At 38.7% G+C, this 26,404-nt stretch overlaps 1 protein-coding gene across 2 annotated transcripts in view; it reads right to left on the bottom strand.

Annotated features, from left to right (window-relative positions):
• SCRN1 (secernin 1) overlaps positions 1–15,123 on the bottom strand; it is a 63,283-nt gene extending 48,160 nt beyond the window's left edge. The window contains exon 1 of one of the 2 annotated variants that reach the window (XM_081284432.1): positions 14,820–15,123. The gene's annotated coding sequence lies outside the window, so the exon portion shown is untranslated. The remainder of the gene's footprint in view (positions 1–14,819) is intronic. The other variant, XM_081284431.1, reaches the window with a different exon arrangement.
• Positions 15,124–26,404: the final 11,281 nt, after the last annotated feature.

Below are 26,404 nucleotides of genomic sequence, written 5' to 3'. Positions count from 1 at the left end.
CTTGGGAGGCTAAGGCAGGAGTATCACAAGTTCAAAGCCAGCTTCAGCAAGGCCCTAAGCAATTTGCTGAGACCCTGTCTCAAACTTTAAAAAAAATAAATAAATAAAAGGGCTGGGAATGTGGCTTAATTGTTAAATACTCCTGGGTTAAATCCTCAGTACCAAAAAATAAAAAAATAAACAGAATATAGGTATCTCACAGAGTAAGGGCTAAGTGCTGACATAAGCGACTGTATGTTGGGCTGCATACATCTGCTTACATGATCGTGTGCATGCAATGGATAGAGGCTGAGCATTTTTCTCTCTTGCTATGGATCTCAAGGAAAAAGCTTTAAAAGCAGTAGACTTAAAGGGCAGGCCTACTGAATAAGGCTGCATTGTGGCAAATGCCAATTAGGATTCTTGCCAAGTTAGCAATAAACTAACAGTTCTAATTAATGAGACACTCCAATTTAACTTCCATCATGGGTTAAGCTGACAGGCATTTCCTAAGAAGTTCTCATTGAGCATGTTTGAAAGTGCATTTCTCTGTAGTCTGTACTTTTATATTGATGTTCTCTAAGTTCTGCAACTGAAATTATTTTTAAGGTTGTATGCTGTTGGAGGAAAAGGGAGGTTGAAAGATGGAAGGTTGAGATAAGGATGCAAATTGGAAATATGAAAATGTCTTGGTGCTGATATCATTTTTGTGGTGGACAAAAGAAATCAGATAATTCATTAGCTGGCAGGGTACGAATAAAATATCTCCCAGTCCCTACCCCCAGTTAGTTCTCAGGGTAAGCTACCAGTTTTCTGCACTAACACTTTCTGAAATGCTAGAAATATTCTATTTGTGCCATCCATTATTGAAATGTGCCTGGTGCAACTGAAGTACCGAGCTTCTTTCTCTCTTTTTATTTATTTATTTTTGTGTTGCTGGAAATTGAACCCAAGGCCTTCTGCATGCTGGGCAAGCACTCTACCACTGAGCAATAACCCCAGCCCAATAACTGAATCTTTAATTAATTTAAAATAGGGGCTGGGGCATAGTTCAGTGGTACCACGCATGCTTAGCATGGGCAAGGCCCTGGACTCAATACCCAGCACTGCAAAAGGATTACATTAAATTAAACAGCTGGTACAATTTGGATCTTAAATGTCCCCCCAAAGGCACATGTGTTAAAGGTTTAGTTCCATAGCTTGGGAAGTGGTAAAAAAAGGTAGGACCTACTGGAAGGTTTTAGGTTATTGAAGGTGTACCCTCAAAGGGTCCATGGGACCTTGGTCTCTTCCTCCCTCTCTTTTGCCAGGAAGTGAGTAGAGTTTTGTTCTATTACGTGTTCCCCACCATGATGTGCTATCTCACCACAGGCCCAAAAGCAACACAGATGACCAAGCATGTACTGAAACCTCCAAAACTATGAACCAAAATAAACACTCTTTCTCTGTAAGCTGATTATCTCAGGTACTTGTTAGACTAATGGAAAGCTGACATTATGCTGAGTTAAATAGGCCAGTCACAGTACAGGTTGAGTATTTCCTATCTAAAATGCCTAGTACCAGAAGTGTTTCAGATTTCAGATGTTTTCAGAGTTGGGGATATTTGCATTTCTACATTGGAGATATGTTGGGGATGGGACTCAAATCTAATACAAAGTTCACTTATGTTTATCTACATAGCCTGAAATTAATTTTATGCAGTGCTTTTGTGTGCCTATGTTTGGGTTGTGACCTGTCATTTAAGGTTAAGTGTGGAATTTTCCACTTGTGGTTTTGGGACAGAACTCAAAAAAGTTTTAGATTTCAAATTTCCGATTTTTTTGGAAAGCACATACAACCTGTATTATGTGCTTTTATCTATAGAAGCTACCTAGAGGAGTCAAACATGCAGAAACAGAAAGCAGAGTGGCAGTAGCTATGGTCTGGGAGAAGAAGGGAAGAGGGAGTTGTTGTTTAATGGGTAGAGAGTTTCTGTTCTACAAGATGAAAAAGTTCTGGAGATTGCTTTTACAATAGTGTAAATATATTTAACACCACTTTATTGTACAATGAGAAATGGTAAGATGATTAAATATGTGTTATGTGTTTCTGACCACAATTTAAAATTTTTAAAAAAGTAAATAGTCACATTTGGCTAAGAGCTGTGGCATTGAACCACACTGCTAGCTACACTGCAGTAGTATCTCCCTAACCTCAGTCTCTAACCACCACAGACTTCCCTGGGGATTCATGGCTTCCTCTGGGAACATGGTATTGGCAATCTCCTGGAGCTCACTGCAAAGGAGCTGCTGCTACAACACTCACCCTGACTGGTGGCAAGAGGATTGCCTTCAGGCTTGTGGGACTGGAGTGCTGTACTCCTGTAGCTAGGAGACCACTGGCAGAATGTCTAGACAAGGAGGGAGGAAGCCGCATGGGAGAAAAGGTCTTTGTCCTCAAGTTCAGTGAGAAGTTATTGAAGGCACGAATGCTGTGGGCGTGGGCAGGGGCTTTCTTTGCATGACTGCCAAACTGCCCTGCCCCTTTATCTCCACGAAGCTCGAAGCTCGAGTGACCCTCATCAGTCATCTTAGTCAGTAATAAGAAAGCGCTGAGATGCCAAAGAGGAAGAAAATGACTCTCTATGTGAGCTATGGCCTTGTTAACTGTCTTGCAAATAACTGTGACAAACTGCCTTTCCTGACACAAAGAATGGAACCCCAACCCCAAGCCAGGATTCCCTACTCTCCATCCTCCCAGCTTTACTGAGTAAGTTTAAATTCAATGTCTGTGAATTACCACTTTCCAGAATAGCAAAGCAATGATTTTACTATTTTAGTCACTGATAAATTCGTTTTGAAAATTATTGACATTCCTGCTGAACTGAAAACGAGACAAATGATACTCATTTATAAATTGATTTTTCTGTCATATAGCTGCTATTAAAATAGTAAGGATTAATGAAGTATTTGGGAAAGAAAATATCTAACTAAAAATTGGGATATAAATACCAACTGATGATAATTATACACATACATTAGCCCAGACTCACAAAGTACTACCTAAGAGAAAGACAGATCTGCTAAGTATTTTTTTTTTAAACTAATATAGTAGAGCATAGTTTTAGGTCTCTATAGACAAGGAATTCAAGCTCTGAACTGTCAATCCCTTGATTGAAGAACTATCAAGAGAAACCATATGGGGTATTAAGTAATGTTAGTTTTCTGACACTAACAAATACTTGAGATAATCAACTTATAAAGAGAAAAGTTCTATTTGGCTCACAGTTTGGGAGTTTCAGTCCATGATCTGTTGGCCCTGTGGCGAGGCAGTGCATCATGGCAGGAGCACATGACAGAGCAAAGTTATTCACCTCATGGCTGGGAATCGAAAAATGAGAGATGGAAGGAGCTGGATTCTCACATCCCCTTTGAGGGCACACCTCCAGTGACCTAAGACCTCTCACTGCCACTGGGCTCCAGCTCATAATGGTGCCACCATCTTCTCGTAGCACTAAGCTGGGGAATAAGCCTTTAAACACATGGGTCTTTGGGGAACATTCCAGATGCAAGCCTTAGCAGGAAGCAGATGCTGGTGCCCACCTGGGTTCAAATCTCAGCCATGTCCCTACCCCAAGCCATTCATAAAAGGGACAGTGAGGTAGTGCACTCCTCCCAGGGTTTCCATGAGATCTGAATGGCACTTAATAGTACCAACAAAGTGCTCCAGATACCCTCTGGACACACGGTGAAAGAATGAAGGATGCATGCCGCAGCCTGTTCCTGTGTCAAAGTCTATTTGTTCAGACTTCAGAAATACTGTTTTTCCTGAAATATCTAAGTGCCCTTTCACTTTCTGAATGTTTGCTTCATCATCATCAGTGTCCTTTAAGAGCTGCTTACCATTTCCCTTTCTAATGTCAAGGGAAAAATCACTTGATGGTTAGGTCCTGGGTCTTACCTCCCGAACTTCAAAAGATATACTTGCCAGCAGCATGGTACAGGATGCGGGGAAGAGGCAGGTTGTAGATTGCTTAACCCAAAGTGTTGCCCTAGATAATGTTTTTTGTTTTGTTTTGTTTTTTAAAATAATTTTTTAGTTGTTGGGAATCAAACCCAGTGCCTCACACATATGAGGCAAATGCTCTACCTCTGAGCTATAACTCCAGCCCCCTAGATAGTGTTTTTAAGAAACCTGAATTAACAGCTAACATTTTAAGTCTAGAGATCTCCCAGAGACATTCAGATATTTGTACTTTGCTGACAACTCAGAGATCTGGCAACACTGAGTCACATCCTGTGTGACAGTGAGACGAGTTGGGAAGTGGCTCCTTCAAAAGGTCCTGTACTCCTCCAGGACCCCTCTATTACCTGTCCCTATTGTCCCCGGGTGGGGTGGTGGGGGTGGAGAATGGCAGGCTTTAGAAACACAGACCCCAGTTCCCAGCCAGACTCCACCCACTAATTCTGATGGAAATGGGACTGAGCACCCACATACAATATAGCACCAGGGATTAAATGTGAGCATATGGAAAACACCCAGTGCTGCAGCTGTATACAGGAGGCACTCAATAAGTGTTTGCATTCCTTTCCTACTCCTCACTGGTGATGCATTTGCAGGTCTACACCAGTCCCCACTACCATCCTTCCCCCCTCTCATCAGTAGTTGGCCCCAAACTCCTCAGATACACTCACATTCCAAAGTACAACTGAAATGCACTGAAAGGCTCAAATCTTTTGATCTAATTATCAGATATCAAAGACTACAGATGACACAAGGGGATGCTCTCAACAAAATCAAGACTACAGGAAACTAGAGAACAAAGCTGGCTTCTTCAACAGCAACAATTAAAAAAGAAACAGCAGGGGGCGGGGTGGGGGAGAGCAAGAGAACAAGTTATTTAAGAGATACAACAATCAATTGCAGTATTTGGATCCTGATTTAAACAAACTGTACAAAAGTTTGTCAAGGCAGCTAGGGTAATGTGAACGTTGGTTAGGTATTTGTCAGATGATTAATATTTTAGACAGGACATGATGTCTATGAACGAGCCCATGTCTTAAAAAGACACACACTGAAATGGTCCCATGAAGAAGACCATGATATAATGCAGGGTGGGGTGACAGGGTGACAAGGCAAGGGCACAAATCAAACAAGACTGGCTAGGAGATTAAAACCTTTAGAGCTGGGCGGTGGCACACAGGATTGACTCTATTTTTCTCCTTAATTTTGTGGAAGCTTGAAACTTCCCGTAATAGATAACTTTATGTAAAGCACATAAAATGTTTAAAATTATTTTAAGGTTGGAGACAGTCCTGGATGTTTTCTTAGAATGTCCACTGACAGCTTAACTTGTCCACTTAGATACTTGAGGAAGGAAGGTAGGACTAGGAAGGATGGGGAGAGGTTCTGGTGGGGCTTGGGAGTGTTCGTGCACTTAGGGGGAAAAGAAGAGCTCCAGTTCTCTCTCTAGCTTCATTTTCTGACTTTTCTTCAAGTTTTAGACATTTGTCTCTGCTCAGCAAACCACAAGCGCCCCAGGGCAAGAACCATGTAAATCCTTACCTCCCAGGCACCTCACACAGAGACTGGCACAGTTCAAGACCTCACTATATGTTTGTTGAGCAAATGAAAGGAAGAATGGTATCTATATTTCATCTTCAGTGAGAGAAAAAGATCAGCAGAATCCAGTTTGGACAAAACGCTCCCAGTCTGCGGTTAAGTTCATGGTATTGAGATCTGACCAAGCATCGAGTGGTCTAGGGGAACTTGTTAAAAATGGCAGATTCCTAGGCACCCCTCCTCAGGGATTCTGTTCAGCAGGTCCAAGCTGAGATCACAGAAAGGATAGTTTCAACAAACCCAAGGGATTCTGAGGCAACCAATTCAAACTGGTGTGTAATATCCACAGATAGGGTTCTTAAACATCTTTGTCTCTCAAAAGTATTATTCATTTTATCTGTCTGGTTCTTTTGTTCACTGTGGAAACTTTCAACACAACAAAACAGAGTAGTCCAATAAATCCCCTTAAGATATCCACCAACCTCAAGGGCCATCAGCTTATTTTAAGGAAACCTTTTAATTTTATCTGAATTCAGACACAGCACTGGCAGCAATACCCTCTGTCTTGGAGATGGAAGTGGCTGAAATCATGACCCAGGTTAACTTGAAAGAGAGAGGTTTGGGTTGTTTTCTGGTCTGACAGAGTTGTAGATGACTGTGCTTCCTCCATCCCTTTGGCTTGAAAACTGGAAATCAAACTACATGACAACCAGGAAGATTTGGATTAACTTTTATTTAAATACTTTAAAGAATAAAAGTCCCATTCAACCTTGTTTTTTTGTTGTTGTTTTGTTTTGGTTTTGTTTTTGTTTTTGTTTTTGTGCTAGGGATGGAACCCAGGACTATACATCTGCAAAGAGCATGCTCTATATTGAACTACACCCCAGTGCTCATTGAACTCTTTAAGAATACCTTTTTGAGCTGGGTATAGAAGTGCACACCTGTAAACCCAGTGGCTTGGGAGGCTGGGGCAGGAGGAATGCAGGTTCAAAGCCAGCCTCAGCAATGGCGAGGCACTAAGCAACTCAGTGAGACCCTGTCTCTAAATAAAATATAAAATAGGCTGGAGATGGGCTGGGGTTGTGGCTCAGCGGTAGAGCCCTCACCTAGCATGTACGAGGCCCTGGGTTCGGTCTTCAGCACCATATAAAAATGAATAAATAAAGGTATTGTGTCCAACTACAACTAAAAAATAAATTTAAAAAAAAAAATAGGCTGGGGATGTGGCTCAGTGGTTGAGTGCCCCTGAGTTCAATCCCCAGTACTCCCCCCCACCAAAAAAAAAAAAAAAAACCCACAAACTAATTTGTTATTTAATTCCAAAATTACAGTTTGAAGGATGGGGATATAGCTCAATGGTAAAATGTTTGCCTAGCAAGTACAAAGCCCTGGGTTCAATCCCCAGGACCACAAAAATACAAACAAAAAAATCCTATCATTTAGATGATTAAAGATAGGAAAATTTTTCTATTTAAAGTTGAAAACACCAAAATCCCAAGACATCAGTGACTACTCAACTTGACCATAACCCCTGATAATTTAATGGACCTCTGTTAGTATACCTCCACATACTGTAAATATACCCACTTACATGATCATAAGAATAAAAAAATATATTTATGTTAATGTAATGAGCTATTTACACATATTTTGAGAAGTTAGGAAATATATCAATACATGGGAGAAAGCTAATGAAATGAAAAAAGGACACACAAATGTACATACGGTACCATTTAATTTATTCATGTTATCTGTAAAGATGCCACAGAAAATTATAACAAAATGCAACAAAAGTATTAGGAATAGTAATAATAAGATTAGTGGATCATAGTTTTATAAATAATTTCTTAACCTCTATATATTCAAGCATTTTCAAATTTTTCACATGAAAAGTAATAAAAATATTTTTAAAACCCAGAAGAGTTGCAGTCAAAATAATCTATCATTCGGGCTGGGGTTGTGACTCAGTGCTAGAGCGCTTGTCTGGCATGTATGAGGAACTGAGTTCAATCCTTAGCACCACATATGGTTAAATAAAATAAAGATTCTGCGTCCATCTACAACTAAAAATATTTTTTTAAAATAACAATCTTCGGGGTAAAAATGGGAGTTAATAACCCACTTGAATCAATCTGTGAAATATGGTATATTAAGAACTATGTAATGTTTTGAACAACCAACAATAAAATAAAAAAAATAAAAATAAAATAACAATCTATTATTCAATTCACTGCAGTGAATAAATATGGCCCTATCACAGGGCAGAGACTTAGGGGTGGAGGAAAATCCCACAGCTCAACCAAGGCACATGAACTACATTTACCTTTAGCCGCATCTGATTCTGCATCTGATTCTGAAAATGATATGATATTCATATCATATTTACAAGATATGGCCACAATGAGAAATATAAATTAAGCAAAATACCTAACTTAATGTTGTTTCATGTGACAGACTAGTAACTAAGGAAATGGAGTTTTCTATAAAACGATGAAATGTTGTACTTCAAAATCTATTATCTACTCATATGTAGCTACTACTTTTCAAAAGTATTTTTCAAGTCCAATAAAATATTTTTGTATGATGTTTCCCAACTTTTCAATGTCAAAATTTTTTCATGGTCAAAATAGACTCTACTGTCATGTATAACTAAAAAGAACAAATAAAAATAGTTTTTTTTAAATAATGTCATTACAGTTGGCTAGGGAAAAAATATGTAATGAATTTTCGATGAATTTGTATATACTCAATGACAACACAGTCTCTATATACTTGAAAAATATCTGTCTCATTATTCTGTGCATATACAATGTTGGGGCACACCTGAATTCAAGGATCACCTGCAAAAACTCCACTCCCTCCTGTACTCTTCTACCTACACTCTGAGGGTGCACTTAAAATATGATTCCATGTTTTACAAAGGCAAGCTTCATGAAAGCAAGGGCTCTTTAAGAGATTCTGAAGTGAAGGAAAAGAGAGAAACTGAGTGACATTCGTTACTCCCTGATACAATTTTTTTAAAATGCAGGAATTAGGAAACTTAAGTAGGATTCATTTTTCACTCAAGCCAGCCAAATTAGAAAAATATGGTCAGATCAAGTTCATTGCAAGGAAGATGCTCCCCTGCATATGACAGATCGGAAGATAGTTTTCCATCTTTCACAGGAAATGAAGGAATGAAAGAATAGAGGAATGAAGGAAGAGGGAAGAAAGAAAACACTTGTACCACATTAGTGATATAGGTAAACAGTATACAGTCAGAATAATTACTCTAAGAAGCTACAGGAGGGCTAAAAAAGTCAGGGAGATGCACATTATGAGTACTGTTGTTCTTCATCTGTAAAATGGGGCTATGATGTCAACCATGCATATAAGATAATATGTAAAGAACATAAGAATTAAAGATGCATTCAAGAAAAGTTTGTTCCTTGATCATGTTCTTAAAGAGCAGAGTCCTGGAAATAAAGAAAGAAGAATATGTGTTTAAAATAGGCAGCCTGTGGTTAGCTGCCAAAAGCATTCTTGGTGGGAAATCCTTGGGAACTACTAAGGGCGCTGCATCTAGGGTCCTTTCATTTCCCTCTGTTCTCATTTCTGGCATTGCTGCCATTGTGTCCACTAATCTGGCAAGGGTGCACTGAATTATGACCTTCCTCTCCCCACCATCTGTTTTCCTCTCCCATCTAAACCGCACATTGTCTATTCTGATCTCTTTCCTTTAATGTGATTTGATATGTACCTGTTAACTCTGTGAAATGGGATTTTAAAACAATCTTCCCATTCATTCTTAAAATGGAAGTTTACCCTCTGTCGCTGTAAAAAATATATAGCTTAAACATCCATTCCCCACAGAAGAAATAAAATAATAAAATATAAATCCTGCCCGTATAAAACCAGAGGATTACTTTATGTTTAACAGAATGAAATTAAAAACCACTTAGTAAGGATCCATTAATGCTCAAGCTATTTGCTGTGTTTTGCCATGAGCAAATTTATCCCATTTTATTATCAAAAAGGAGTCCATATACATACATATGAACATATTAGCATATATGCGTGTACAAATTATTAACATCTAATTGAGAGTTGGGAGTGGGAGTGTGGATGAGGTTATAGAAATAGAAACTTTAAATTTCACTTTGCCTGGTTACATAATTTAAACATTTTTACAGCAAGGTCATATTACTTTATTGGCTTTTTAAATTATTTTTTAATCTGATAATTTTAATGACTAAGAAGAACACTTTAAGACATTCCATTTATTCTTTCAGGTCACTAGGACACTACTAAGTACAATTAAAAGAAATACACTAAGGCTTCACTTTGAGAGAAAAGAAAAATATTCTGGAGAGCTTTTGATTACTACATAATTCAAGTTAGGATTTCTAAGAGGTCAGATGAATTACCAACATGTATTTTGAGCCTCTAGTCATGTTCAAGCACTGTGTTCAACGCAAGGGGAAATAGGCTGTTTTCAAGGTCATTGGGAAGAGGTGGTGCTCATGGACACAACCAAGAGAGGAGGAGTTAACTGACTTAAAACATCATTAAGAAATGTCTGTGGGAGCTCTCAGGATACCTTGCTCACCTCGGGAGAGTAGATTAGGCCCTGGGAGATTAAAGTTAGATGTATAATCAGTAAGAACAGAGGAGGCACCCCGAGCCATCTCCCAGCTTCTGCTGAGCCTGGAGCTGGGAACTCCCGTCCCTATCCCCCCCTTTCCTGGCATCTTGCCATTCTGTCCAGTCATTTCAACCCCTGGGTGATGACATCGGGAGTTTCTGAGTAAGCGACAACAGGCAGATGTGACTAATACACATATGCCTAAGAGCTGCTGAGAAGAACCCTGCACAGAAGGCTCAGGCTGACTGGGGGTGGAGGAAGAGGCTGGAACACCACTCAGCACAGGCTAGGAGGAAGTGCTAGGGGCAGCAGCTGATCTATCTGGGACACAAATCAGGTGATGCTCTGCCTCACTCCAATGACTCTTTGCTACATTTCCTGGCTCTTCCATTGGTTTATTTCCCAAGCCAGACTTTTTTGATATGTATGTGGGGCCGGGGATTGAACTCAGGACCTTAGCGCGTACTAGGTAAGCACACTGCCCCTGAGCTAGAACTCCAGCCCAAACTTCTCTTTAAATTGGCAAAGTATTTCCAGAGATCCACTGGACCTGTGAGTGGAATTAAGACTGAATGTATACATTCATTTGATGGGGGTAACTAACATAACCATAATCATACAATCTAAAATTTTACCTTAGAACATTCAGGGTTCACTATGTGTTTAATGTTATACTGCTAAACAATATGTATAAATAAATGTGCATAATCATTTAATCTTCACAATAACTCCATCACATGGGTGGTATTTCCACTTCACAGATGAGAACACTGAGGTTAAGAATGGTGAAGTAATTTGGCCTGGTTGTATAACAAGAAAGGATTTCAGAGGGGAATTCAGACTCCAAAATGCCCTTAACAACAAGGCTGCCCAAACTCCATCCAGGCAAAAGCAGAAAGTATTTTTCCTTAGTGTAAGTTTTCCTTGAGTCCACCATTAAAGTTTTGTACTTCTCCTTAGATTCTTCCAACTTTCTGATAAATTTACTGGAGAGATGCCCAAATCCTCAATGAAGAAAACTAAGACTTTATAGGGACAAGGAAGATCTGAATGGCAGGGAAATGTCCCTGTTCTTTGCTGGAAAGAAACAGTTACACAGAAGTGTTAGTCTTCCTTAAATTAATTAGCAGAGTCAATATGGCAGCAATCAACACACAAAAAGAGCTTTTGCAAAAAAATATGTCAAAAGTGATCTTGAGGGCTAGACATGCAACTCCCTGGTAGTGGACATGCTTAGCATGTTCAAGATCTTGAGTTCAATCGTCAGCAATGCCAATTAAAGAAAAAAAAAGTTCATCTGCAAAAGATATGTGGGATTAACCAACAAGTTGCAGAAATAAAACGAAATGAGAAATGATTAGCCCCACATGGCATTAAACTACATTGCAAAATTTCAGTATTAAGATAGCTTGTATACTGTGGGCAAAACTAGATTAACAAAGTAGAAAGTCCAAAAATATAGGTATAAAACATGGGAAATTAGTGTACAGTGAAGGCCAAATTTGAGGTGAAAGGTGTACTGAACAAAAGAATATAATGCTGGGATAATTGATTCTGTGGGATAGAAAGAAGGGAAGAAATCTGTTCCAGTCACGAACTCACTCCCATCCAAAATAAGTTACTCTAATTAAAAATTTTTAATTTTTACAAAATAAAGCTATAAAATATAAAACATCTGAATAAATTTTTTAAATACTCTTAGAAAAGGAAAAACCTACCTAAGCAAGTAAAAATAAATAATAAAACCAACAACTCACAAAGGAAAATATTAAAGACTTAATTGTAAAATAGTGTAAACTTCTTAAAGAACAAACCTTTTAAACGAAATACTGAGATATGCATTTGTAACATCTATCAAAAAGAAATATTTTCCTTCATATATAAAGAGCTCTTCCAAATTAATAAGAAAAAGATCACCCCAAAGGAAAAATATGAAAAGTACAGAAACACTACCAGGCAGTGTGCACACCTATAATCCCAATGACTCAGGAATCTGAAGCAGAAGTGTCACAAGTTTAAGACAGTCTTATTAATTTACCAATACCCTGTCTCAAAATAAAAAGGCCTGAGAATGTAATTCAGTAGTTGTGTGCCCCTGGATTCACTCCCCAGTACTGCACAAACCCAAACCCACACACAACTTCTAGTTCTGCTTTCACAGATCTGGAGTTACTGATTCATGAGTCAGAAAATTCAAATTATAAGAATTCAAATTATAGAAAAACCATCTGACTTTAGTACAGCTTCAAAGTTATTTTAAAATAAAAATATTTTATTACTTACTTTTACTTAAAATTGGATATTCAAAACATTAGGTATATAGCCCATTTCAGGTTTTTTTAGAAAGAAATTGGCTTAATGGTTCTCCACAAACAGCTAATTTTTTAATCAAAGAATTCACTTCTTATCTTGAAGATTTTGGTTAAAAATAGGTTTTGATTCTTAATTACAGCTGCAGACCCATCACTAGAAATGTGAATGTGAAGTAGATGGCTCAAGAATTTAAATGGGCTTGAATTAAGAAACTAAGGTATAGTCCCTTTACTTACAAGTTTTAAAATTCAGGTGACAGTTTGGTTCCCCATTGCTCAGTGTTTGCCATCCTAATAATGACAAATGTGCCCTTTCCCCCTCAGGTTTTAAAAGGTAGCATGTGGAACTCTAAACCAAGAGTAAGAGGACCTGGATTTGGGTCCTCATATTCAGCTGCCAGCCATATGGCCTTGGTGGTCCATCTGCCCTGCTTCAGCTTCCCTTTTATAAAAGGGGGGTTCACAACAAGCCTGCTCAGGATGCCTCCAGCTCTGCCACTCCTGACCTTCAGCTTCATCTTCCCACTTGCTCCTTCATCTCTTCCTTCCTAAAAGACAAGATGGCTGGCAGCACAGCAATGAAAAAGGAATGGAAAGCTGCATTTAAAAAAGGGGGGGGGGGATCCTAAAATGAATCACCTTTCAAGAATTTGCCATTCTCTGGTGCCTGGGTCTTGCTCATCATGCTATATCAGCTCTTCTAATGAAACTTGCTATTTGTATTTGTTGTGTGCACTATTCTTGGATTATGTTTACACTACACATCCATTCCTTTTAAAAGCAGCTGGTAGGTACAAAACATCCAAGTTGTGCATCAAACAGACATCTTTAGTTATCTTTAGTTATGCCTGAAGAAAATCAGATCAAAATCTTAATTCTGAATAGGTTTTATAACCAGCTTTTGACAAGTTAGGGGAAATAACTGCAGCTCCCCAAACTTCCCACTTACTCCGCAAGACCATGCTTACACGCTAAAATCTAACCAGTTCCATGAATCACTTCCTGATACCCAAGACAGCCTTCCCTCTCCTTGATTCCCTCACCAAGGCTTAAGTCACGGGGCAGCTGCTGTTGGCTGTAGTCTGTGCTGCTTCCCCGCCTGGCCTGATTTTTCATGCTGCCATTTTGAATTAACATAGGTTTCATCTGCAAGTAATGCGTCTTCAAGTCAGGCTTGGATCACAGTAGACACCCATCACCACAACCACCACCACCATCACGATGGTGAAACTGGACACAAGCCTCATTCAAGACACCTGCAAGCTAATACTAATCAGAAAAGCTATATCATTTAATGAAATCCTACCAAGTCAGCTTTGAGTCACAGAAAATAAGAGTTTCCTTAGATTCATACAGGTGTAATGGACATTTTTTAATCCCTAAATACGAATTCTCGACAATTCTCTAAAATTCAATCTTCTCTTTTGCTTTGCAGACCTCAATGAGTGAGTGATGTGCCGGAGAGAAAAAGCAAACTGAAGAGCCAACGATAAACTGAGGTGGACAATCATCTCAGAAACACACCAGTGCCTTTCACCCATAGGCGCCCTGAGGCCAGCAAGTTAACCTGCACTGACCCCTCTCGCACCCCCAGGAACGCCCGGGTGCCGCTCGCGGGGAAGTTGAATTAAGTCCTGCGCGCGGCCAGCCTAGACTAGAGCAACAGCGCTGCTCAAGCCCGCAATTGGAAGACAGACCCGGACACCCTTGGGCTGTAGCCGACAGAGTGGACGCAGGGGGCAGAGCTGGGCCAAGGGCAGCGGCCTCGCCACGCAGCCGTCTTCGCAGCCAGCCTGCCAGCGCGGCAGGTGCGTTAGCTCCAAGAAGGTGCCAGGCTCGCTCCTTCACCCACGCTGCGCCCGGGGCGAACTCGGAACCCCGAATCCTGCCAGCCACCCGAACGATGGAGGAATGGGGGGAGCACAGTCACACATTCAGGGGGTGGCAACTTGGCTGCCAGGAAAGAAAACAGGAAGAGCGGCCGGGAGATGTTATGAGTTAAAGGCAGGTGGAGGGAAGGACAGGGTTGGAGTACGGAGGGCGGGGTGGGGGGCAGGTTCCAAATAGGCTGCAGTGCCTGCACCCCGGGGTGGGGCGTCTCTCTCCTTCGTCCCCGCATTCCCTAAACCTATGTCACCCCCGACCCTTTGCCGAAGCCACCTTTCTTCCCATCTCCAAGATTCCCCAGCCTGTCTGAGCCAACCCTAGAGGGCAATAGGCCCGGGGTAGCACTACTTGCAGGCTCCAAAAGCGGCAGGCGACCAGACGCTGGGGACTGCGATGGCGGATGGAGTGAAACCCGCCCGGGGAAACGGCGCTGCAAAGGCCCGGAGCTTCCAGTCGTGGCCAGCCGCGGCTCTCACCTGCGGAGCGGCGGGATCCGGGCTCAGCCCTGCGAAGCGGTGCTGTGACCGGTGAGGCTGAGAGTGCGCAGCGGCTGGATTACTGCGGCGACATCAGGAGCTGCAACTGCAGTGTCGGAGGCGGCCGCCGGGCGCTTCCCCTTCTTAGACTCCGGGCTTTCAGTCCCACCGCCCCCTGCTAACAGCTGGCCGGGATCACGTGACCGCGAGGCCCACCCTCAGCGTCTCCGCTCAGGGCCTCAAGGCCCCGCAGCACCCGCCACGCCTGGCTTGCGGGGGTTGGAGCGCTGAGCTCCACCTGGCAGGGGAGGGGGCCAGGGAGCTGCAGGGGCGGCCGAGAGGCCAGATAACGCTACACAAAGTGGCTCCCTCTTTGCTTGATTTTGATTTCTTGGTCACAATTCTATCGAACGGAAAAACCCAAGCTTTAATAAGACAGCTTCCTCCCGGCGCCTCTCCCTGACCCCGCGGTTTGATTGCTACATCCTGGCCTCTGCGCCTAAGCAAAATTCCCCCCGCGGAGAAACGTGTTCTGCAACAGCTTGACTTGCCCAAGTCAACTCCCTGGTTTTAAAGAACCATTTTGATAACGGCTGACTTTATTAAGCCTGGCACTTGGACACTGTGACCCAAAGAGTTGAAGTAACTATTCCAAGGTCACATAGCAAGTAGCAAAGCCAGAATTCCATGCTGGGGTTAATAAATTTGGTGGTGGGGGGGGGCGGGGTAGGCGTGAGGGTCAAGGTCCTGGTCAAGACATGATAGTCCATCTGTTGCTAAAACAAGACTACCTTTTTATTAATTAATAAGAAAAGACCATATAAAATGATACAAAGAGAGTTCACAGGAAAAGGAATTCAATACCACCCAGTAGCATGAGAAGATATCTGACTTCACATACCTGCAAACCAAATCTAAAAAGTAGCATTTTCTACCTGTCAGATTTGTAAAAATAAAAGTTTTATACCTCATGGTATAAAACAATTTGGCAATATCTCTCAAAATAACAAATTCATGTATAGTCTTTGACCCAATTATTCCACTTCTAGAATTTATCCTAGAGATATACTAACACAGGTGTGAAATGAGTGCAAGGTCATCCATTGCAACAGTACATCGCTAGCAAAGATTGGAAACAAATGTCCATGAGAAGAAGGCTGTTCAAATACATGACAGCTCATCAATACCATGGAAGGCTATCCGGCTTTTTAAAAGTCTCTTTTTCTTTAAGGATGCTCTCTCTGTGTACTGATACAAAAAGATTTTCAACCTATATTAAGCAGAAGGGTTTTTTTGAAAAAAATTTTTAAAATCTAGGTGAAGAACATAGAACATTGTGTGTCTTAACATTTGTTAGAAGAAAAATATCATATGCCTGTACTTTTATTTTCAATTTCATAGGCTGTCTCCTATGTTTTCAAATGCACAGAATATCTTTGGAAGGATACATAAGAAATGTAATAGTAGAAGCACCAGGAAGGAGAGCTGGGTGACTGGTTGCTAAGGAAGGAAGGAGACTTTTTCCCATGTGCTTTGAATGTTGTGCCCTCGTTTAATACTTGCAACACAAGTAAAAGACAGTGGGAGAGATGTGAGGAAATGAGTGTAAATAATACAGAATAAAGCATTGGTTCACACTCTTAGAGCACAAAAGTGTCTTAATTGTTCATTTACTCCAACTAAGGAAATGGCAACACTTTAAGTGTAAATAATCAGCATTGGAAACTCCTAAAGGTCTTATTCCTAGGGCCTGGCCCAGATGTCTTGAATTCAGGGTCTCTAGGGTGGGAGCCAGGGAATTTGCATTTTTTCAAGCTCTTCATTTGTTTCTCTTGCTTATTAAAGTCTGACAGTCACTGTTTTAAATGTCTAGTTTAAAAGCATGCCATAAATCACCATCACTATAAAAGCAAATGCAATTCTATAACTTTCTGTGTTCATTGGTTGTCATTTCTCATGTAAAGGACAGCACCTGCACATCATGCTGTCTTTTGGTGGCAGCCATGATCTTAGGACCCACACAATGGGGATGGCCAACATACCTGCTTCCCTGAAATCTTTAAAGCCTATTGGTGTTTCCCCACATGTCTATAGAGACTGAGGCCAGAAGAAGAGAGGATACAGAGGCCCCCCACAGTCCCCAGGCTCTGTACAAAGAGGCTTATTACATGGTATTCTTAGCATTGATTAAGCAGCCGGTAGCTTTTTCTGAATTTGAATAGGAGACAGAGACCCTCCTGCCATTCAAGCCATACAAATAGAGATAAGGGAACAGAACAGTCCAAAAACTATGAAGAACTTCAAGAAATATTAGTTAGGGCTTTAATGACTTGCCTCAATTATGTGAGGTTTTAGATACAGGGAGATTATAAGGTTTTGTGAGCTAGCTTGCAAGGAAAAACTTGTATTCAATAACATGCAATCATTACACATTTATATTCCATCTAGCCTTGTTCAAAGACTTAAATAAAATTATACCAGGTTTTCTGTTTTATTTCCACACAAGTAGGCAAGTATTTCTTCTACAGATAGAAAGGTGATTTCAGCATAGAAGCATTGTTATGTAGGGATACTCATAGAATCTCCCTCTGGGCAAAAACTACAGAAAACTACAGAAACATTCTGGATTTATTTACAGACAGTAAAATGAAAATAAGGTCACTGGGAAACCTAAAATATTTGATCCTGGTAGGTTTAAAAAAATATCAGAACTGCATATCTTCATATATCATCCCTCTTCCCATTTTGGATCACTGTTAAGAACTTGTATAGCCAGGTGCACACCTATAAGGTGACTCTGGAGGCTGAGGAAGAAGGATTGCAAGTCTGAGGCCAGTCTCAGCAACTTAGTGAGACCCTAAGCAGCTTAGCAAGACCCTGTCTCAAATTTAAAAACAAAAAGGGGGCACTGGGATTGTGGCTCAGCGATAGAGTGCTCGCCTAGTGAGCGCCTAGCCCCAGGGTTCGATCCTCAGCACCACATAAAAATAAATACAATAAAGATATCGTGTCTAACTACAACTAAAAAGTAAATATTTTTTAAAATAAAATAAAAAATAAAAACAAAAAGGGCTAGGGATGTAGCTCAGTAGTAGAGCACCCCTGGGTTCAATCCCCAGTTCAAAAAACAAACAAACAAAAACCCCTGGAAGAATGGAAGAAAATTCCCTGACACTAATGGAAAGTGGCTATTTTGAAAGAAAATTTACATAAATACCATTTTCCTGCTTTGCTGAGAGATATATTTTGATTTTTTTCCATATTTATCACTCTAAGGATTCATTGAGGTTCTTGGATCTGCAGACTTACAATTTTCATCAATTGCTTGGCCATTATTTCTTCAAATATTTTATCCATTGCACCATCTCCTACCAAATTCAGGGATTCCAATTATACATATATTTGATATTTGCTCATAGATCACTGAGATTCTGTTCTGCCTTTTTTTTTCCAATACCTTTTTCTCTCTCTGCTTCTTTTTGAATAATTTCTCTTGGTATTTATTCAAGTTAGTTATCTTTTCTTCTGTAGTATCTTAGATGCTATAAATATCATCCGTGAGAAAACAGCAGAACGCATTACAATTCTTATTACATATATAGAGCACAATTTTTCATAGCTTTGGTTGTATTCATAGTGTATTCACACCAATTCCTGTCTTCATACATGTACTTTGGATAATAATGATCATCACATTCCACCATCATTAATAACCCCATGCTCCCTCCCTTCCCCTCCAACCCCTCTGCCCTATCTAGAGTTCGTCTATTCCTCCCATGCTCTGGCTCCCTTTTCCACTATGAATCAGCCTCCTTATATTAAAGAAAACATTTGGCATTTGATTTTTTGGGATTGGCTAACTTCACTTAGCATTATCTTCTCCAACTCCATCCATTTACCTGCAAATGCCATGATTTTATTCTCTTTTATTGCTGAGTAATATTCCATTGTGTATATATGCCACATTTTTTTATCCATTCATCTATTGAAGGGCATCTAGGTTGGTTCCACAGTTTAGCTATTGTGAATCGTGCTGCTATAAATATTGATGTGTCCCTGTCGTATTCTATTTTTAAGTCTTTTGAGTATAGACTCTATCAGTGAGATTTCTATAGAAGTAGTATTCTTTTCATTCCCTGAGGCTCTCTTTGTTCTTTTTTTTTTTTTTTGCTACCCATTCTTCTCATATTATATGTGCTTTCCTTTAAATACCTGATCATTTTTATACTATTTTAATAGTTGTTTTAAAGTCCTTATATGCTAATCTTTTAACTTCTGTCAATTTTTAAAACTTCTTTTTAGTTGTAGATAAATGCAATACCTTTATTTATTTTATGTGATGCTGAAGATCGAACCCAGTGGCCTCACACATGCCAGGCAAGCGTTCCATCACTGAGCCAGCCCAACTTCTATCAATTTTTAGTCTGTTTTTATTCCCTCACTGATCTTGTGATTTAGATGCCAGACTTAGTGAATTTTGTGTTATAAATGATAAATTGTTTTTTTAATATATTTTAAAAGGTGTTGGACTTTTTCTAGTTATCAATTATTTAAGAATCAGATGGATCTAGGGTTGTGGCTCAGTGGTAGAGTGCTTGCCTGGCATGTGTGAGGCACTGGGTTTAATCCTTAGCACCACATATAAATAAATAAAATAAAGTTTCATTGATAACTAATATCTATCTATCTATTTATATTAAAGAATCAGCTGGATCCATTTGAAGCTTGTTTATAAACTGTTTAGAACAGTTATAACGTTAACTCTATGGCTACTTTAGTCCTATTCCTGAAGTATGACACACTTAGGGTCTCTAATGGATGAATGTTCCACATAATCAGTAAAATGATTCTGGCTGACAGAAATTTGAATGTTTCCCAGTTTTGTGTGAGCTCCAGGAATTGTTTGGTTTATAGCTCCCAATAATTGTCCTTGACCCAGAAGTTTTTCTTTGGCCAGCCATAGGCACCCACAGGTTATTACTAGTCAGTGACTCCACAAAATTCTTATGCAAATTTCCCAAGTTATTTCTCTGTTTAGTTTTCTCCTCTGCTGGCTCTTGCCCACAAGTTCTAGCTGCGCTGACCTCCCTAAACTTTTATTTATTTCTTCGATTCAGCCTGACAACAGGGCTCTGTTTTGTTTGTCTGTTTGAGGTGTTTTGTTTTGGCATCCATGTGTTTTGAGACCAAGTCTCACTATACTGCCCAGGCTGGTCTCAAATTCTTGAGCTCAAGGGATCCTTCTGCCTTAGTCTCCTAAGTAGGCGGGACAACAGGTGTGCACCACCACACCTGGCTTGTTTCCCTTGGTTTTGCCTCCAGCTGGGGTGATGGCTGGCCTTAACTCATTTGTCTTTTCTCATGGGACTCACAATTGTGTTTTGCCTGTTGTCCAACATCTGACAATAGTAGTTTCATATATTTTGCTGGACCTCCTAGTTGTTCATAATAGCTAGTCCCATGACTGCTTTTCCTTTATAGCTAGTGTGAAAGTATAGGAACACCATTTTTTTTAAAAAAAAAAATGTATTTATTGCATTAGAGCTATGCATAATATTGGAATTCATTTTGGCATAATTATACAAGTATGGAATTTAATTTGCTCCAACTCGTCCCTAGTACTTTCCCTTTTCCTCTCCCCACCCTCATTTCCTATATTCCACAGGTCTTTCTTCTATTTATTTAGAGATTTTTTTAAATTAGTGCATTACAGATATACATAAAGGTGAAATTCACTGTGATATATTCATATAGGTACATAGATAGGATAGTTTGACCTGTTTCATTCCACTGTTTAGGAACACCAATCTTAATGCCCTAAATGGAAGCAAATTGTTCTGATATAGACTCAGACCCATTATTTTAAGAATTACAAATGTATAGTCTTCTTATGGAACTTCTTCAACATGCTAATTTAATAAGAAATGTTTATCCAACACTTAAACCAGGAATTGCACTATTGCTACATGGATTTTAAGAAGCATACCATAGCTCTTCTTCTCAAGAAGTCAGAGATAAGCCAGGAAAGTAATTTAAGTATAGAGGTAATGGTCTGGGGATGTGGCTCAAGGGGTAGCGCGCTCGCCTGGCATGCGTGCAGCTGGGTTCGATCCTCAGCACCACATACCAACAAAGATGTTGTGTCTGCTGAGAACTAAAAAATAAATATTTAAAAAAAATTCTCTCTCTCTCTCTCTCTCTCTCTCTCTCTCTCTCTCTCTCTCTCAAAAAAAAAAAAAAAAGTATAGAGGTAATATAGCCATCCCTCCGTATCCATGGGCAATTAGTTCCAGAACACACCACAGATGTCAAAATCTCTAGAGTCTCAAATCCCTTATTTAAAATGGCATAGTATTCCTTCTTGGTCTTTTGGCTAAGATCAAGTATATTATCTGTTTTTATCAGTTTACTATCTGATACAACCTCTACCCGAGGACAATAGATTAAATAGATTTTTGGAGCAAGGAGATGTAATAGGAGCTTTCTCTATCTGTTTCATGCATCCACCTGGTATTTCAGTACCTCCAGGAATGGTGCACCTTACCCCACTCTTGTGGATTTTTTTTTTTTTTTAGAGAGAGAAAAATTTTTTAATCTTTATTTTTTAGTTTTCGGTAGACACAACATCTTTATTTCATTTTTATTTGGTGCTGAGGATCGAACCCAGAGCCCCGCGCATGCCAGCTGAGCGCTACCTATTGAGCCACATCCCCAGCCCCCCACTCTTGTGTTTTTTAAAAGCAGGTTATTAGCTTCCTTCTTGTCTTCATGTCTCTTTTTTCTGTCGTCTTCCTTTTCTTGTGGTCCTTTTTCCACTTCAAGCTTACAGGGTTTAAGAATGGTTTGTTAATAGGTGAGGATTAAAAAAATAAAATGGCATAGAGTTTGCTATACATATCCTCCCTATACTTTATTATATATATATATATATATTTATTTTACTTGGTGCTGAGGATCTAACCCAGTTCCTCACATGTGCTAGGCAAGTGCGCTACCACTGAGCCACAACCCCAGCCCCTCCCCTATACTTTAAATTATATCTAGACTATAATATTTAATATAACATAAATGCTATGTAAATAGTTGTCTTACTCCATTGTTGAAGGAATAATGGCAAGATCTGTATATGCTCAGTACTAAGTTCTAAAAAAAACAATTACCATCTTCATTTGGTTGAAACCAAAGATGCAGAACCCAAGGATGCAGAGGACCAACTGTGTATACATGTATTTATTATATATTGCTATCAGAGTAAAACACAAGGCTTATGCATAGGTAATACATTGATCTAGCATATTGGGAAATGTAAACATGTTTAAAAGAAGGTTGTAAATATGGGTTACCCAAACCCAGACCATTTAAAAAATTATTAACGATAATTTTGCCTTTTCTTCTAGTGAGTTTTATTGATCATCTAAAGAACCCTATGCATTGATTTTGAGGAGCTTGAAATACATTTGTGTAATTGAGAAATGCCTTTAGCACATTGCATACAGAGGTGTTTTTCCACTTAATGCTTCTTTTAGCATATAATAGTAGGAGGAAGAAAAAAAGATCTGTCATTGAGCAAGTCTCCTGGGGATGAACTAGACAATGTTATGTGAAGGAGACACTTATGTATGGGTAAGAAAGCCTCCTAATTGCCTGTGAGTAATCTTATGAGAATCAAAAGAAGGAGCTGACAGTAAAGCCATGAAAAGATGAGAAAGAAAAGCACTAGTCAAGATTAGTCAGCCACCTGTCTTCATCCTTTGACAACCATGTTTAGGAGGTTCTTTTTTCCTGAATTTGGTTACCATAGTAACAGACCTTTAAAATGCCCTCAAATCAATTTACAGAATTACTGCCCATATTGAGTACAGCAACACAAAGAGATTGTTAAGTTGTTAAAATCTATTTTTAAATTATTATGTAATTTAAATGATCCATCAAGCTTTTGGATATATAATTTAGACAATCATGAATTGCATTTTAGCAAAAGGAATTTTAAAATCCTATCCATTATTATTAGATGATGGGTTTAGAAGTTCAATTATTAAAATATGTCATTTCAATGAATGACTTCTAATTAATTTTAAATAAGATAGAATTCACAAATGTTCTGAGCCTAGTTTTAAAAACACATTTATTATTATGCTTTACACTCATTGGTGCACTTTTAGGAGTCATTCATGTCTTTAGCTAATTGCACAGATAATTTTAAAGGAATTGCTGTGTCTTGGTATTGTGATCCTCAAAGAGCATATATGATTTCTTTCTTGGCATTGCTAGGTATTGAACCCAGAGCAACATTCATGCTAGGCAAGTACTACATCCCCTATCCTGATTTAAAACAAAACAAAACAAGAAAAACAGTGTTTACACATGTGGAAAAAATCTGCCTCATGCTATGTACAGTTGTAAAATAAGGCTTGTTTTTAAAAATTTAAAAAATTCTAGGGACATCTGAGACTGTTGATTTTTATTTTTAATTATTTTAATTTAAACTTTTTTTGGTACTGGAGATTGAACCCAGGGGCACTTTACCACTGAGTTGCATCCCCAATCCTTCTTATTTTTTATTTTGAGACAGCATCTAGCTAAGTTGCCAAGGCTGGCCTTGACCTTGCAATCTGCCTCAGCCTCCCAAGTTGCTATATGTGCCAGTTACGGTGTTTGGCTGCCATTTTTAGCAAATGAAAGTTTATCAAGGATTGTACAAATTGAACCTCTTTTACAGGAAATTTTAATATCACTTCTCACTTAACATAATATGGCAGTTACCATTAGCTATTTTCAAGTACTTTGGAGAACTAAACAAAGTCTGTCTAAATTGGCGCAGGAATTTAGGGTTCAGTTAAAGGAAAACTTCTCTCATGCTTTGAGTGATTGATTAAACAATGCTTAATCAATATTCAGAGAATTATGAAATTTCTCTAACTCTAGAAAAAGAATATTTTGTTTTGAGCACTCTTTTATTTCCCATAAACCACCAAACAACTGGTATTATTTTATTTGAATTACCCGACTCCGAGAATTGGGAGTAATGTAGATATACAGAAATATTTTCGTTTTGAAGTTCCTTATTTTTCCTTACTTTCATTTTCATTGATTTTTCTACCAATTAATCCTAAACCTAGCCTTTGGTTGTTACTATTCATATTATATCCCTTGTACTGATTTGAGTGCTTAAATGTGCAAAGGATTTGACTTTTGAAATATGTAGTGATTCATTCCTTAAAGCTGAAATCCATAGTTCCCTTTTGAATTTCAAATAGTACCACCATATTAAAATAAAAACTTGGGGGCTGGGGTTGTGGCTCAGCGGTAGAGCGCTCGCCTTGCACATGCAAGATCTTGGGTTCAATCCTGAGCACCACATAAAAATATATGAATAAAATAAAGGTATTATGTCCAGCTACAACTAAAAAATAAATATTTAAAAAAATAAAATAAAAATTAAAAGTGGAATCATTTTATTGTTAAATTAATCTTTTGAATAATATATTTATTTTTGCCCTGAAACCAAGAAAGTGTTCAGCTTTAAGCATTATTAGAATATATCCAAAATAGGCAAATCCATTGAAGAAAGTGGTTTCTTAACATGAAGGGATTCTGTGAAATTGGGAATAGCTGCTAATGCAGATGGGGATTTCATTTTGAGGTGATGAAAGTGTGTTATAATTAATTGTTCTGATACCTTAAAATGTATTAAACCATAAGCATCTTTGGACTACATATTAACTTTACAAAAATAAAATAAATCCACTCCCCCAAAAACAAATATTAGAAAACCATTGAACATGCCCAGCTCAGAGAAAATTGGTGGGTGGCAGAGTTAATAGTCTTGAAGATATTAGTGCTATAGTAATAAAGTATTAGCAAAAAAGATCCAAGGAGCAGAGTTGATTTGCAGCTCAGTCTTAATATAAGAATCAATTAACTTGAGTAGGCTGCTTAATTTTATTTAAAGATTATGACACAGAACAGAAAACCTTGGCTACTACTGGATGTGGCAAGGGGGAAAAAAAAGAGTACATGACATCCTGTGAGAGACTACATACCTTACAAAATGTAACCAAAAAAAGAAAAAACTTAAGTAAATATTCTGAAGGAATTATTGAGATGAAGTCAGCAGGAGAGAAAATTACTCTCTGGAGAAAATCGGCAATTTCAATTTTGGGAATTTTATTGCAAGATCTTTTTAAAGTTCTCTGTTTTCCTGTCAGTAAAATGGTGCCTCTTATTTAAAGGCAAATCTCCCTGTGTTTGTACTACTGTTTCTTGTGGTTACTCTACATAAATTTGGTTACTGATTTAATTAAATTTAGCTACTAAAGAACCACTTTAAAATCAGAAATGTCTTAAACAGAATGTCTTCTGAAGAAAAATAGCTAGCAACAATTCTAAGAGATAACAATCATAATGGGAAAGAACCACCAGTATGTGGTTAGACATTATAATGTCCCAATCTCCTAACCAAAGATAAAATATAGGTTGAGTTAAATAACATAACATGCACTCTGGCAGAGTAAGTACAATAAATAAATGAGAAATGCTGCCTAAGAAATGGAACTAATCCCCAAAGGGTCTCCTGACTCTTACTTCATTCTTTATAATAATGAAAACTATCCCTCAATACCTCAATTTATGTGTGCATGCATCTATTTTTACTGCAACTATTTACTAGAGAAAAAAATTATCTTTATACGACTGCAGGGTGGAATTTTCAATTAATGAAATGACTTGTTAATTCCCAGAAATCTCCAAGTGGGATATAATATAGCTGCTACTAGAGACCAAGGGGACCTCATTCACTTTATTAAGGAGTTTTAGAGAAAACCCTCAGCAAATAGCTCATGTTACTTGTTTTAGATTATATAAAACAAAATTGATGTTGGTCCAGTCTGCAGGCACTTAGATTGGCTTTATAGATGACAGGCTGACTCACACTCATGAGCGTCATCTTTTTTATTCCAGAGGCTTATTAGCAGTTCATTGGCAAGGGAGAGACTACATACCTTACAAAATGTAACAAAAAAAAAAAGACACACACACACACACACACACACATGCACACACATTCACACACACACACACAAAAACTGATCATCAAACGAAGCCAGGTGCCAGAATCTTCCAACAGTTTTTATTCCTTCTTTTAGCAATAATCAATAATCTAAAGATACCAAATGAGCCATTTAATTTCTTCAGTAAAACTCACACTAAGGCAAGGGTATGGGTATTGTTGGTTTTACACAAAGAACTACCTGTACTAAGAATTCTACTTATGAGTGAAACAGAAAGGTGAGCTAAGTACAGAATAATAGACTCCAAAGGGACACAGGAATTTTAACTGCATGTTAAAGACAAGTTTTCAGAGAGGGGGAATTATATACTAGAGAAAGTATTTCAATTACTATCTTTGGTACAAAACTATATATACATAGTATATGCACAGTATATGTTATAGGTTGAATATGCTTTATCCAAAATGCTTGAGACTAGAAGTATTTCAGGACCTTAGTTTTTCTGGGATTGCACAGTGTTTCTGTAGATTTTATTGGTTAAGCAACCATAATCTAAAAATCCCAAATCCAAATGCT

Source organism: Spermophilus citellus (assembly GCF_964194105.1).
Source record: "Spermophilus citellus genome assembly, chromosome: 3".
In the NCBI taxonomy this organism is placed as follows: domain Eukaryota; kingdom Metazoa; phylum Chordata; class Mammalia; order Rodentia; family Sciuridae; genus Spermophilus; species Spermophilus citellus.
Note: the sequence above shows the minus strand (reverse complement) of the source record. Positions and strands in the feature narration are given on the sequence as shown.